This window comes from Marmota monax, unplaced genomic scaffold, assembly GCF_021218885.2.
Source record: "Marmota monax isolate L192 unplaced genomic scaffold, Marmota_monax_Labrador192_F-V1.1 WCK01_AAM20220418_F8-fsc00262, whole genome shotgun sequence".
In the NCBI taxonomy this organism is placed as follows: Eukaryota; Metazoa; Chordata; class Mammalia; order Rodentia; family Sciuridae; genus Marmota; species Marmota monax.
In genome coordinates this window covers 772,942-788,506 of record NW_026694427.1, presented here as the reverse complement: position 1 = coordinate 788,506, position 15,565 = coordinate 772,942, and positions in this window count along the sequence as shown.

Here is a 15,565-nt window from a genome sequence, read left to right as displayed (position 1 = left end):
GAGCCTACATCATGGGAACAAATCTTTACTCCTCACAATTCAGATAGAGCCCTAATATAAAGAGTATACAAAGAACTCAAAAAATTAAACAATAAGATAACACCTGCCTTTCCTCAAAAGTCAAAAGGAATCTGCCCAGGGGTGCATCCATAATTAGAGCTGGACACTCTGCACTTTACAAAGAAAAAAATAGCATTATTAACTGCTCACCTCTGCCTGCTTGTTTTGATGCAAACAGAGCAGATCTGATTTAAAGCAGAGTTCTGTATCTTACTCCCCAAATATCAGGGTTGCAAAAAAAATCACACATTACAGACAAGACTAATTGTTAAGAGAGGCTCAAGGGTCTCTCTCTTCAAAGAGAAAAAAAAAATATTTGTCTTTCATTGTGAATTTAGGAAAACAAATTCCAGATTTTTCTAATTCTATGAATAACTCCATATATGTGCCAATAAATAAATAGCTGAGCTTAATTCTAGCACAGACCCTTGGTCATGGCATCCTGCTCCTATCTGCCCTAGTTAAACCATGGGCTGCCTTGAGATTACCTGCGTCCTTGGATTCCTTCACCTGCATATCAATGCAACAGGGGTGCAGTCCCTTCTGCTCCTCTTTGCAGCATTCTGAACTTCTACCTCATTTTCAGGCCTGAACACCTTTGCATACTCCACTTGGGAAGAGATTCAGAAAATTCTGGAATAAACCTAAAGACATTTCATCATCAGACTCTGATGCTATCAATTTATTCCTATGTTCCTATTCGTTATTTTTAAATTTATGTTATTTTAGTTGTTCTTCTTAATTAAATATTACATATAATTTATTTTGGTAAAATTAAACAAGCATAGGAATTCCTATTTATGATTCATAATTGCCAGACACATGTGAAAAACTGCATGCATTCGATTCTCAGCACCACAAAAAATAAATAAAATAAATAAAGGTATTGTGTTTATTTATAATTGTTCTAATTCTGAATCTCATTGTTGTGGGTGGATATGATGGTGGAATTTATTTATATATTTTTATATGCGTACAATCTAAGGTATGTTACATTCATTCTTCTGTCATTTCTATTCCTATCTATTCTATCTTTCTTGAATGCTTCTTTGGATAATCTACTGAACTTCTCCTCTTTCCCTCCCTCATTTATTGTGGTTTAGCCTGGACATGCCAGCAAAAACATTTCACCTATGGTTTTTTGGATTCTCTTTTTTCACTTAGCATATCAGTCTCCGTATCCATTTATTTACTGGCAATGTCATAGAGTCATTCTTCTTTATGGCTGAGTAATATTTTATTGTGTGTATATATACAACAATTTCTCTATTCATTATCTGTTGATGGGCATCTAGCTTGGTCCCATAGCTTAGCTATTATGAATTGGGTTGCTATAAACATTGGTGTGGCTGTGTCACTGTAGTATGCTGATATCTATTCCTTTGTATATATGCCAAGGAATGTGATAATTGGTTCAAAAATCCTAGTTTTTTTTTTTAAAATCTGCATACTGCGTTCCACAGAGGTTACACAAATTTGCAGTCTCACCACAATTTTTGAGTGTTTTCTTTCCTCCACATCCTCACCAAAATTTGCTTTTACTTATATTCTTGATAATTGACATCATAGTTAGAATGAGATGGTATTTAGTTTTAATTTGCATTTTTCTAATTGCTAGAGATGTTGCCTTCTCAGTGTTTTTTCACTTTTGCTTCTCAATAACAACATCCATTGTTTTCTGGGGACCAGTTTTGCTTTATTTATGAAGTGGGGAAAAGATTTCACTTGAAAGATTGACTGGGAAGTTTAAGCCACATGACCATGAGTCCAGGAATGACTTGTACAACAGTTGTCTTGCCCATGATTATGAGAAAAAAATACATATGGGGTGAGAAGGGAAAAGGGAGAAGGGAGCAAGAAAGGAATGAAACATATTGGGGCCAAAAAACCACACCTTTCCCAATGAAGTGTAGGTGAATGGAAACCAGGCCTGGTCCTCAGATCTTGGGGAGAGAGATGGGCCATTTCCCCCAAAGACCAGTTCCTTAGCTAAGCCAAGCTTAGACTGGTAGCAATGTGCCCAAGATGCTCCCAGCTATGGTGTGCCATGTATCTCTGGAAGTAAAAACTTGAGGTAAGTATCTTCTTGAATTTTCAAGGTTAAATTAATGCAGCAAACCTTTTGGGGCAATTTGGTCCAGGAGCTGAGCGTAATGCTGGCACAGACTCTTGGTCATGGCAGACATGACCCACACTACCCTTGTATTTTCTGGCCAGTAGAGGTAGCAGCCCCAACAAGGAAGGGGACCACAGCTCTAGTTTTATCGCAGTGTTAACAAGCAGCATGTCAAACTATGGCCTTACACAGAGCTGATGAAGGAACTCCTTGTGTGATTCTGCTGGCAAAGTGAGCAGCAAGAAGAGAGACAGAAAAACAGACACAGAGAACTGTGGCTGTGGCACATGGCAGGTACTAGTGACCTTGAGTTCTCTTACAATACTGAAGAAGGAGCAAGATGTAAAGGGTTAACCTGTGAATAGTCATCCTGAATTGTATACCCTCTGAGGTCAGGGTCAGAGCTCAATCCCCAAGCAATAAAAACACATTCATTCTCATTGGAATGCCTTAAAATTAAAAAAAAAAAATTCCTCAAGACCACATGCACTCTGAAAAATACAGTGTCATTCTTCTTGATGTGGCACCTCCTATGAAGCAGGACAGGTTAGGCACCTGGATGAGCTTCCTAGCATAAATTCTTAGGGACAGATGTTTAGGGCATGCAGGCGGAGTTGGGTATCCCAGGCCACTCTGAGGCACTGAGTGGAAACAGGGATTAGACTTGGGTCATGTCTCTCTATATTTGAATGCACTAGTCCAAAAGTTCGCTAGGTCTACTATAGTTGTATATGGGTTGAAACATTTTGCTCAAGAAATGTAGCATCACCTAGCACAGTAGTAATCTCATCACATATGCAATTAACTATTTTTTTTTACATATGAACATTATCTGAATTAAACCATCCATATTTTTAAACCATCATTCTTAGGTCTGCATAAGAGCCTCTAGAAAAATTGCACCATAGATACCCAGCCATATTGCTATCTTGGATGATTAGGTTCCTCAAAATTTTTAGCTATTCTAAAAATAATCTGTAAAATATAAACATTTTACCCCAAATAATAAAACAAGAAGTGATTGTAGAGGAAGTATTCTTGGTTGGGGAATGATTTCTGTTCTCTCCCATCCCTTTTCAACAAGATCACACTTTCTTGGAATTCTAGGTGTTTGGGAGAATATCTGTCCTTAAATTGTTTGGACCTCTGATCCTTAGACTCTTTGTGTCTCTCACCCATACTCAGCTGTCTTTCTGGTGTAGTTGTACTGAGTTTGAATAGGTGGGATGCATTGACCCCCCTAAGGATGACCCTTACCAAACTGAGAGAGGAGCCAGACTTAAACCCAGTTGTGAAACAGGGCTGAGCAGAAGGGAGCTAAGTGGCCAACTGTGAAAGAAAAGCCACAACCTGCCTTCTTGAAGACACAATGACTTCATATTGATTTCCGAGACAGAGGAAGTGTCCTTTATATGCAGCCTTCTGGTTTAAGCAATCACATGAAGCCTTCTCCACCCACAGAATAAAAAGTTTTGGAGTCTTCAGGATGAGGGCAAGGTGTGGTGGGGTTCTCTAGATCCTTTTGTTTTTCCAAGTTATCTTTTTTTTTTTTTTAATTTCTATTTCTATAGGATCATTAGCTACTAGGATGTCATGTGGTTCATCTGCTAGGTGAGAGAAAGTCATTATGACTACATGGCTGTTCCACAGAGACTAAACAATTTTAGAATGAGAAGTTTTCACATTCTATCCTTACAGAAAGGAGATCAATGTCATTTGTGATAGAAATAATCTCAGTTGAATACAAGAAAACCATGTGCAAGGAATAGGGGATATTGATCAAATACAGCTCTATCACAGATGTTTGTGCAAGATAGTTAGACCAGGTCCCTGAGGACTGACTTTTTTCTCTTCACAGTGACTGGTATTTGTTCTTACTCTCAAAGGCCATCCTTGATTTTGGAGTTGGTGGCCTCTGTGTCGTCCCCTGAAATTTGGTCTAAGACAGACATTTGTGCAGCAGGTAGGCAGAAGAAAATTGGGCAAATATGTGTATGGCCTAGCACTGCATGGCTTCCTGGATACACTGTGCAAACCTGGTGACTTCTTCCCAGGGCACTTAAAGCAATAATCACACTAAAGGTAAAATGGGAATTATAACATGATAAAATGTTAAGGAAAAATAGTGCTAGAAAAAAAACAAGGACCCTGAATAAATTTATACACCTATAAATCTATGTGTTCAGAAACTAGGGTTGCAGTGGCCAGGACCTAGAGCCTGAGGATAAGGTGTGGAGACTTGGCCACATTTTGGGTAGGATAACATGGCATCCTGGTTTAGAGGAGCTGGTACTTCCTTAGACTTGCTCTTAGAGTGCATAGGAAATTGCAGGAATGGAAAACTGCATTTGGAGGAGGAGCATAGGGGTCATTTGTGTTCTGGTGTGACCTGGTAGCTCTAATTTTCCAAGTTGATTCTGAAGACCGCACCTCAGTTGTGGGATGATATTAAATGGTGAACAGATGGCTAGCCTTTCATTTAATACTTTTATCAAATTTTAAAACAATTTTTTTTTATTTGAGGCAAGCATTACTCATTTTGATTTAAAACTGCCACAAACACTTAAGGTTTTGAGGACATTTCTGTAAGTATAACAGGCAAGTTGACTTAAGAAAAATAAGTGAACAAAAAACAACACTAATGCCAAAACTGCAAAGGTGATGTGGGAATATATATGTATATCAACCACTAGAAGGCATTAGTAGGCAGGAAGCCTCCCAAACTCAGGAACAAACTTACCAGTACAGGGCCTATGTGAAGTTCTATCAGGGAATCTTTATCTTTCCTGCTACCCCTCTTCCTCCTCTATGTCAATGACAAGCTTCTTGTACTTGATAGATACTAGCCTTGAGCTTGGAGGTCAAGACTGATTCAAAACAGTCTGGATTTGTCTTTATATTCAGGTCTACCACTTTAAAGGCCAGTGGCCTTCGACAGGCATTTTATCCCCCTCTGAGTTCTGGTTTCCTCATCTATGAAGTGGGGATGTCCTGAGCCCTGAGTGCTTGAACAGTGTCATGAACTAACATAGACTTCTCAGCTCCACAGTATAGACAATGGCTTCCCTGAAGATCAGAAGGGAGTCTAATGTGTTATTTGTCTCCAGTGTCTGTTTTCTCTTCTACCAGAAATTGTTTGTATTTTTTCCTGGGAATCCCCTTCTGCATTCCACTCCATGTAGGGTGAGTCAGACAGGTTACCCAGACCAGGAAGTCTTACCATGAAGTCCCCTGAACAAGCAGCTCTTAACCTGCCAAGTTGGTTTGAGCTGGTCTGGTCATACTGTTCCAGAGGCCACAAATAACTGTAGAAAGTGAGCATGGAAACCTTATTGCCAACTCTGGCTATAGGGAAGTCCCTGTAATTAAATGGGAAAATGAAATGGGAAGTGAGAGATGAAAGGACACTGATTCCTGAAATCAGCTGTGCCTAAGTCAGAACTACCTACAGATATTTTACTTGTAAAAGAAAACAAATTTGGAGCCAGGTGCAGTAGCACATGCCTGTAATCTGAGTGGCCCTGGAGCCTGCAGAAGGAACATCCTGATTTCAAAGACAGCCTCAGCAATACCACGGTATTAAGCAACTCTCTAAATAAAATACAAAATAGGGCTGGGGATGTTGCTCAGTGGAGAAATTAACTCTGAAAGTGTTTGTTTGTTTGTTTTACTGTATTAAAACTTACATGTTTATAAGTGGGCATACATTTATAGCCAATAATTTGTTTCTAGTTTCAGGCAAATTCTTTTTTTTTTTTACTAGTTCTGCAATACATATTGAAACCACATCAACTGAGATACTTTTCTTGAGTGAGTAGAACAGGTAGAGCAAGGTTATGGTTTCCAGTTTCTTGAGTGTCCCTTGAGCAGGGATAACTTCTGATTGGCTCTATGTACTAGTGGTTTGAATAGGCTGAACAGAATTTTTGGGTGGAGATCAGATCATTGCTTATTTCTAAACTAAGAGTCGTTTATTGAGCCAAGCATTTACCAGAGCCCCTTATGCTAGAGATACAGGATGGAACTGATCCTCTGATGGAATTCTTCTGGTTATCCAGTGCACAGCCTTACCATTTGTTTTGGTGATTTTCTAGCATAAAAAACCTCACATGCAAATCTTTATTTGAAAGTGATGAAAATGTGCATGTATCTTGTGGAGACATCTCATTCCTGGCCTCACATACTGTGGATGATGACCATCCTAAACTCATTGGTTATTTGGACACAGAAGTGGGAACCAAAGATCTTTGCTGCACAGAAACTGGACTCAACCTTATCTCCTGGTGGTCCTAACCACCAGAGTATGAGGAAAAAGACAGTCACACCATTTAGCTTTATCTTAGCTGATCTTAGCTCTATCTTTTGGCTTTTTCTGAAAGAGCTGGAGACTACAACTCTGTAAATCTTGAAAGTGTAGCTGGAGCAAGATTAATGTAGATCATTAGAACTTTTTAAATGTTTAATGATACAAGGTTGGTGACTTCGTATAAACTGAGACAGTAAGAAGGCCCCCCTTCAAACTCTAATTCTTGTAACTAAGTCAGAAAGATTTCAGACATTTCACTCAGAAAAGCAGGCATTAGTTTATTGAAGGGATAAACAGGGAAAGGGGACACTCTCATAATAGATAATGGGTCCTCTGAAAGGGGAGAGAGACAGTGTGCCTTTCATGCAATCCACTTTTGTTGGGTATCCCAGAGAAGTTTCCAAAAAGTACCACCCAGGCCTACTACTTGACTTTGAACTGACAGCTGGATGACATCCAATTGTCAAGTCCCCACTGCTATGATAACTTTAGGTCACCTTGGCCAATGCAACTGATTCTCATTGGATTCTTAACCATAAATTCTTGCAGATTTTAGAGCTAGGAAAAAATATTTTTATCTCTCTGGGTTTAAGAATGTGGTACATGGAAAGAGTCACAAAAGTTCCCTTCTTAAGGGTAACACAGCTTCCTCTTATGGACATTATTTTATACCTGATTTTCTCCTGCAGATAACAGTTTACTGAGGAATGTGATATACCCTGACCACTTAAGGCAGGCCGGGTTGCAGGTTAATTTCTTCATGATAGAAAAGCATATGGGGGTCAGCACAGTGACCCCAACTTTTATAGAATTATTCCCTGAACCTCATGCTCTCACCACTCAAATCTATCCCCTATCATTTAGCAAGAAGTAGTTTAGCCTAAGTCATACTATGGTTGATACTGCATCCCAAAGACTGGGCCCCAGACAAACATCAGTTTTACCAGAGAACTGGATAGAAATGTGAATTCTCAGGTTGCAGTTCAGCCTTATTATATGAGACTCAGAGTGGCTCAAAAATCTTAATTTTAATTATCCATTCAGTTGCATGGTAGGGGCTTAGAATCTGTGCCCTGATTTAGTCTCTCCTCCAAGAACAATTTCTTTCACCACTTTACAAAAAAAAAAAGTTATTATGACCTCACTAACTTACAGCTTAATGACTTGCATCTAAATTGTCTAGTTTCGGATCCAACATGGTGGCAGGCGGAGAGGCAGAGCTTTCAATACCCCCCCAGTGATGGGGTCATAAAGACACATAGATAATGCTTAGATTCTACCAACAGAGAATCTCCTAGCAAAATTCCACTGAAGAGAGACCGGTCGGGAGCTACTAGGATTTTTTGAAGCCACAGTTTGCCGCAGACGAGCGAATCCCTGCAACGAGACGCAGAGGTCCAGATCCGCCAGCCACAGTCCGCGAGCCGTGGAGAGGCTGCCGGCTCGTCCACCTGCAGCCAACGTGACTGGGTCCCGATAGCCTCCGAGATGCAGCTTGGCAGGAAGAAGTCTTTAGCCAAGCTTTCATGAAATAGCGAGCCAGGAGCTGAGGCCAACCGGGGACGGATCAGTCCCACCCCTCCCTTTGGACACTCCATCAAGGAGCCTGGGGCCCGCCATAGCAGAGAGGTAATGTCATCGGAGTTCGGAGGATGGAATACCTTCCCAGCAGAATCCACTTTAGCAGGTGTGTGACTCCCTCCCCATCCAGATACAAGCAGCCAGGAAACTTCAGGGACCTCTCAGGGGTGTGTCTGTAGGGAAGCAGAGGAGATCCCCGACCCCCAACCCACCATATCACCAGCGGTGACTCCCAAGGTCTTAGCTGCCAGTTTACCACAGCACTGGGGCTTACATGGGACACGTGGTGGGACTGCAAGTCCAACTAGATCACTGGGGAACCACTTCTGGTGAACAGGACCTGGCTGGCTGACTGACAGGAGGAAAGGGGGGAAGAGCCAGAGAAGTGAAATGGTTCTGGACTGACAAGTCTGAGAGACTCCCAGGAGACGCCTTACAGGGATTGCTATTGGCAGGAAGAGGGTAGAAGCTCCGCTCGAAGGGCACAGCTCCGCCTACTGGAAGAGAAGAAAGTGGATCTCTAAGACTTCAATTTTTTTTTCTTTTTCTTCTTCTCTCTGTTCCTTTCTCCCCTTTTCTTTCTCTCTTTCTTTCCTGTTTCAAGTTTTATTGTTCTTTTCATTCTCCTCTAATCTATCTTTCTCTCTCCTTCTTTCTTTTTAAGAGCACCTTCATTCCCCTACCCCCCAACTTTCATCCCAAGCATTACGTCTTCCATTACATGTAATTGTCTAAAGGCAAATAGGTGAATGTCTTGAGGCTGTCTATAGGGCTCCTAAATACCTAGCTACTACCAACAACCTGATCCAATTGCCTGTTAATATCCACCTTCAGTAGAGCAATTTTCTAAAGTAGCCAAGACATACTAACCCTCCTACCATCATAGCACCTAACCTAAACATATAGTCCTAAGAACAAACAACAAATCACTATATGCATACAGAACCTTGGAGCCTTTTATGAATTGAATGAATCAGCTTTAAAGTACAATAAAGGCCAACATTTCTAGGCATAATCTCTCACCACAAGGAGAGACAATAGGGATATACAAAGCCAAAACAAATGTATAGGAGAAAGCAGTTACAAAGCAGTCAAACAGAGCTGGAAAGTAATGTGAACAACATGAAAAAACAAGGGAAAAAAGGATTACAAAAAATTCAGGACAACATAAATCTTCAGGAGGACCTAGAAGCATCAGAAACATGGACAGGGAAAGAAATCAAGGCATACCTAATTCAGATGGAACGGAATATTAGAGAAGACATGAGACAGCAAGTCCAAGCAATGAAAGTATATTTTGAAAACAAACTAAACAAACAAACTCAAACTGCAAAGAACAAGCTTTACCAGGATTTAGAGATTAAAAAACAAAACAAAAACAAACAGTAATCCTAGAAATGCAAAAAACCATAAACCAGATTAAAAACTCTAACGAGAATATTACAAATAGACTAGATAAAGTAGAAGTCAGAACATCAGAAAATGAAGACAAAGTTTATCAACTTGAAAAGAATATAGTCAACACAGAAAAGATGCTTAAATTTCACGAGCAATCTATCTAAGAGATATGGGATCTCATAAAAAAAAAACAAATTTGAGAGTCATTGGGATAGAAGAAGGCACAGAGGTTCAAACCAAAGGAATGGACAGCTTATTAAATGAAATAATCCTAGAAAACTTCCCGGAGATGAAAGATGGAATGGAATGCCAAATCCTGGAAGCCTACAGGACCCCAAACATCCAAAACTGTAATAGACCAACTCCAAGACATATAATTATGAAGATAGCCAACATACAAAACAAGGAGAGAATATTAAAAGCTACGAGAGAAAGGAGGCAGATTACATTCAGGGGTAAACCAATTATGTTAACGACTGATTTTTCATCACAGACTTGAAAACGAGAAGATCCTGGAACAACGTATTTCAAACACTGAAAAATAATGGATTCCAACCAAGAATACTGTATCCAGCAAAATTAAGCTTCAGATTTGACAATGAAATTAAAATCTTTCATGATAAACAAAAGCTAAAAGAATTTGCATCCAGAAAACCAGCACTGCAAAGTATTTTGAGTAAAATACTACAAGAAGAGGAATTGAAAAATAGCGCCCAAAACCAACTGTGGGAGGTATCTCAGTAAAGGGGGAGAAAAATAACCAAAGAGGAAAAACTAGCCAAACTAAAATAAATAAATAAATAAACGTGACTGGAAGTACAAACCATATTTCAATTGTAAACTTAAATGTTAATGGCTTAAATTCACCAATCAAGAGACATAGGCTAGTAACCTGGATTAAAAAAACAAATCCAACAATATGCTGCCTTCAGGAGACTCATATGATAGGAAAAGACGTACTCAGGCTGAAGGTAAAAGGTTGGGAAAAATCATACCACTCACATGGCCCTCAGAAGCAAGCAGGAGTGGCCATACTCATATCGAATAAAATCAACTTCAAACCTAAGTTAATCAAAAGGGATAAAGAAGGACACTATATACTGTTAAAAAGAAACATCCAGCATCAAGACATAACAATTATCAATTTGTATGCACCAAACAATGGTGCTGCAACATTCATAAAACAAACTCTCCTCAAGTTCAAGAGTCAAATAGACCACAACACAATAATTATGGGGGACTTCAACACACCGCTCTCACCATTGGACAGATCCTCTGGACAAAAGCTAAACAAAGAAACTATAAAACTCAATAACACAATCAATAACCTAGACTTAACCGACATATATAGAATATATCAAACATCATCAAGTGGATACACGTTCTTCTCAGTAGCATATGGATCCTACTCAAAGATAGACCATATATTATGCCATAGGGTGACTCTCAGTAAATACAAAGGTGTGGAGATAATACCATGCACCATATCTGACCATAATGGAATTAAACTGGAAATCAATGATAAAAAAAGGAAGGAAAAATCCTGCATCACCTGGAAAATGAACAATATGTTACTGAATGATTAATGGGTTACAGAAGACATAAAGGAGTAAATCAAAAAATTCTTAGAGATAAATGACAATACAGACACAACATACCGGAATCTATGGGACACAATGAAGGCAGTTTTAAGAGGGAAATTCATTTCCTGGAGTTTGTTCCTCAAAAAAAGAAAAAAAAAAACAAAAAATAAATGAACTCACATTACATCTTAAAACCCTAGAAAAGGAAGAGCATAACAACAGCAAATGTAGTAGAAGACAAAAAATAATTAAAATCAGAGCGGAAATCTACGAAATTGAAACAAACAAACAAAAAAAACATTGAAAAAATTGATAAAACTAAAAGTTGGTTCTTTGAAAAAATAAATAAGATCGACAGACCCTTAGCCATGCTAACGAAGAGAAGAAGAAAGAGAACTCAAATTACTAATATATGGGATGAAAAAGGCAATATCACAGCAGACACGACAGAAATACAGAAGATAATTAGAAAGTATTTTGAAACCCTATATTCCAATAAAATAGAAGATAGTGAAGATATCGATAAATTTCTTATGTCATATGATCTGCCCAGATTGAGTCAGGAAGACACACACAATTTAAATAGACCAATAACAAAGGAAGTAATTGAAGAGGCCATCAAAAGACTACCAACCAAGAAAAGCCCTGGACCGGATGGGTATACAGCAGAGTTTTACAAAACCTTCAAAGAAGAATTAATACCAACACTTTTAAAGCTATTTCAAAAAATAGAAAAAGAAGGAGCTCTTCCAAATTCATTCTATGAGGCCAACATCACCCTGATCCCGAAACCAGATAAAGACACTTCAAAGAAAGAAAACTACAGACCAATATCTAGAATGAATTTAGATGCAAAAATTCTCAATAACATCCTGGTGAATCGAATACAAAAGCATATCAAAAGTACGATTCATCCCTGGGATGCAAGGCTGGTTCAATATACAGAAATCAATAAATGTTATTCACCAAATGAATAGACTTAAAGACAAGAACCATATGATCATCTCGATGCAGAAAAAGCATTCAACAAACTACAGCATCCCTTTATGTTCAAAACACTAGAAAAACTAGGGATAACAGGAACTTACCTCAACATTGTAAAAGCTATATGTGCTATGACTCAGGCTAGCATCATTCTAAATGGACAAAAACTGAAGGCATTCCCTCTAAAATCTGGAACTATACAGGGATGCCCTCTCTCACCACTTCTATTCAATTTAGTTCTTGAAATACTAGCCAGAGCAATTAGACAGAAAAAAGAAATTAAAGGCATAAAAATAGGAAAAGAAGAACTTAAATTATCACTATTTGCGAATGATATGATAATTTATCTAACAGACCCAAAAGGGTCTACAAAGAAACTGCTAGAGTTAATAAATGAATTCAAGAAAGTGGCAGGACATAAAATCAACATGCATAAATCAAAGGCATTCCTGTATATCAGCAACAAAACTTCTGAAATGGAAATGAGGACAACCACTCCATTCACAATATCCTCAAAAAAATAAATAAATAAATAAAATACTTGGGAATCAACCTAACAAAATAGGTGAAAGATTTATACAATGAAAACTACAGAACCCTAAAGAGAGAGATAGAAGAAGATCTTAGAAGATGGAAAAATGTACCCTGTTCATGGATAGGCAGAACTAACATCAAAATGGCGATATTACCCAAAGTTTTCTACAGGTTTAATGTGATGCCAATCAAAATCCCAACGACATTTCTTGTAGAAATAGATAAAGCAATCATGAAATTCATATGGAAAAATAAAAGACCCAGAATAGCAAAAGCAATTCTAAGCAGTAAGTGTGAACCTGGAGGTATAGCGATACCAGATTTCATACTGTACTACAGAGCAATAGTAACAAAAACAGCTTGGCACTGGTACCAAAACAGGCAGGAGGACCAATGGTACAGAATAGAGGACACAGAGATCAATCCACAAAATTACAACTTTCTTATATTTGATAAAGGGGCTAAAAGCATGAAATGGAGGAAGGATAGCATCTTCAACAAATGGTGCTGGGAAAACTGGAAATCCATATGCAACAAAATGAAGCTGAAACCCTTTCTCTCGCCATGCACAAAAGTTAACTCAAAATGGATCAAAGAGCTTGACATCAAATCAGAGACCCTGTGCCTGATAGAAGAAAAAGTTGGCTCCGATCTACATATTGTGGGGTCGGGCTCCAAATTCCTTAATAGGACGCCCATAGCCCAAGAGTTAATAACAAGAATAAACAAATGAGACTTACTTAAACTAAAAAGTTTTTTTTTTCTCAGCAAGAGAAACAATAAGAGAAGTAAATAGGGAGCCTACATCCTGGAACAAATCTTTACTCCTCACACTTCAGATAGAGCCCTAATTTCCAGAATATACAAAGAACTCAAAAAATTAAACAATAAGATAACAAATAACCCAATCAACAAATGGGCCAAGGACCTGAACAGACCCTTCTCAGAGGAGGACATACAATCAATCAATAAGTACATGAAAAAATGCTCACCATCTCTAGCAGTGAAAGAAATGCAAATCAAAACCACCCTAAGATACCATCTCACTCCAGTAAGATGGGCAGCCATTATGAAGTCAACCAACAACAAGTGCTGGCGAGGATGTGGAGAAAAGTGTACACTTGTACACTGCTGGTGGGACTGCAAATTGGTGCGGCCAATTTGGAAAGCAGTATGGAGATTCCTGGGAAAGCTAGGAATGGAACCACCATTTGACCAAACTATCGCCCTTCTCGGACTATTCCCTGAGGACCTTAAAAGAGCGTACTATAGGGATACTGCCACATCAATGATCATAGCAGCACAATTCACAATAGCTAGACGGTGGAACCAACCTAGATGCCCTTCAATAGATGAATGGATAAAAAAATGTGGCATTTATACACAATGGAGTATTATGCAGCATTAAAAATGACAAAATCATGGAATTTGCAGGGAAATGGATGGCATCAGAGCAGATTATGCTAAGTGAAGCTAGCCAATCCTTAAAAAACAAATGCCAAATGTCTTCTTTGATTTAAGGAGAGCAACTAAGAACAGAGCAGGGAGGAAGAGCATGAGGAAAAGATTAACATTAAACAGAGATGAGTGGTGGGAGGGGAAGGGAGAGAGAAGGGATATTGCATGGAAACGGAAGGAAACCTTCAACGTTATACGAAATCACATATAAGAGTTTGTGAGGGGAAAGGGGGGGGAAAGGGAGAGAACTGAACAACAACAGAGGAGGTAGAGAGGGAGGATGGGAGGGGAGGGGATGGGGGATAGTAGGGGATAGAAAAGGCAGCAGAATACAACAGTCACTAATATGGCATTATGTAAAAATTGTGAATGTGTAACTGATGTGATTCTGCAATTTGTATTTGGGGTAAAAATGGGAGTTCATAACTCACTTGAATCAAATGTATGAAAGATCATATGCCATGAGCTTTGTAATGTTTTGAACAACCAATAAAAAAAAAATGTCTAGTTTCAGCCCTGGTGGACAGACCCTGAGATTCAAGGGGCTGGGTGCATGGATCTCTACTGCTGAGATGTTTAGGGAATCCTGTTGCAATGACCCCATTAAGACCTTCAACCACAACACTCACAGCTAAGAGTCAAATCTCTGTAAACATTTTAACTGTTATTTCTCTTCCAGAGATTAAAGCAATACCCAATCTCTTGTTTAAAAACTCTAAAGGGGGCTGGATTTGTGACTCAGTGGAAGAGTGTTCTCATAGCATGCATGAGGCACTGGGTTTGATCCTCAGCACCACATAGAAATAAAATTTTAAAAAATTGTATCCACCTCAAACTAAAAACAAAATATTAAAAAAAAAAGAATCTCTAAAGGCCATGTTACTGCACTATAACCATGATTGGATGGACCATGGTTTTCTTAAATAAAGATTCTGGATCATGATGTACAGATTCCCACAGTTGCCCGATAAGACCACTAGATGGTGAGTGTGTTTTTTTGTTTTTTTGTTTGTTTGTTTATTTGCTTTCTTTTGTTTTTGCCAAAGGAGGGCACTCTGCAGGTGACTGGGGTCTTCTGTTTGTTGCTTCCATCAGAGTCCCTGAAGTGTCCTGTGCTGAGGCAGGTTTTAATGCAGATTCTAGTTAGTTATATGAAGCTAGGGTCTTTGACTACAGTACTACTATAGTACTCTAGCAGGAAATTTATTTAGAATGGTACAGGTCCTCCTCCCCATACAGGACAGGCAGACTATTTCCCCACAGACTGAAGTCCTGGTGGTGGCAGAGATATGGTCATAGGCACTAATAATACCAATCTGTAGGAGAAAAGTAGAGACAATATTTCCTTCTCCTGAAAAGTATACTCTGGTTTTATGAACACCCAGAACATATGGTCTGCCTTTTTTGATGCTTTAACATGTTTATAAGGAAGGTAACTGAGAAGGTGGGAAGATATCTTGAATTTGAATCTTGGGGTACAAGCCTAGCTCTACTCCAGACTATTGTGGACTTTATCTGCTAATGTACCTCTTCTGCAACCCACGT